Source organism: Fusarium verticillioides, chromosome 6 (assembly GCF_000149555.1).
Source record: "Fusarium verticillioides 7600 chromosome 6, whole genome shotgun sequence".
NCBI lineage: Eukaryota > Fungi > Ascomycota > Sordariomycetes > Hypocreales > Nectriaceae > Fusarium > Fusarium verticillioides.
The window spans coordinates 9,215-9,542 of NC_031680.1; positions in this window are offsets into that span (position 1 = coordinate 9,215).

The following is a 328-nucleotide window of genomic DNA, read 5'->3' on the forward strand; positions in this document are numbered from 1 at the left end:
ATTTTAGCTTAATTAATAAAAGATAAATTAAAGGTTTATAATAATAATTTAAAATTAATAAGTTAATATTTTAATCTTTAAAGAAAGTACCTTTAAGTACTTTTTAATATTAGTATATATAGTATATTTATTTATACTTTTATAAAACTTATAAAAGTAAAGTTATAAAACTTAAACTTAAATTTAAGTTTTTAAAATAATAATATAATAAGCTATTAATTAATATTAAAAATAATATAGAAATCTTATAAAATAAAATTAAGAAATTAAAAAAAAAAGTAGCTAATATTATAAATATTATAAGGCTTTAAAAATAAAAGCTAAGAAA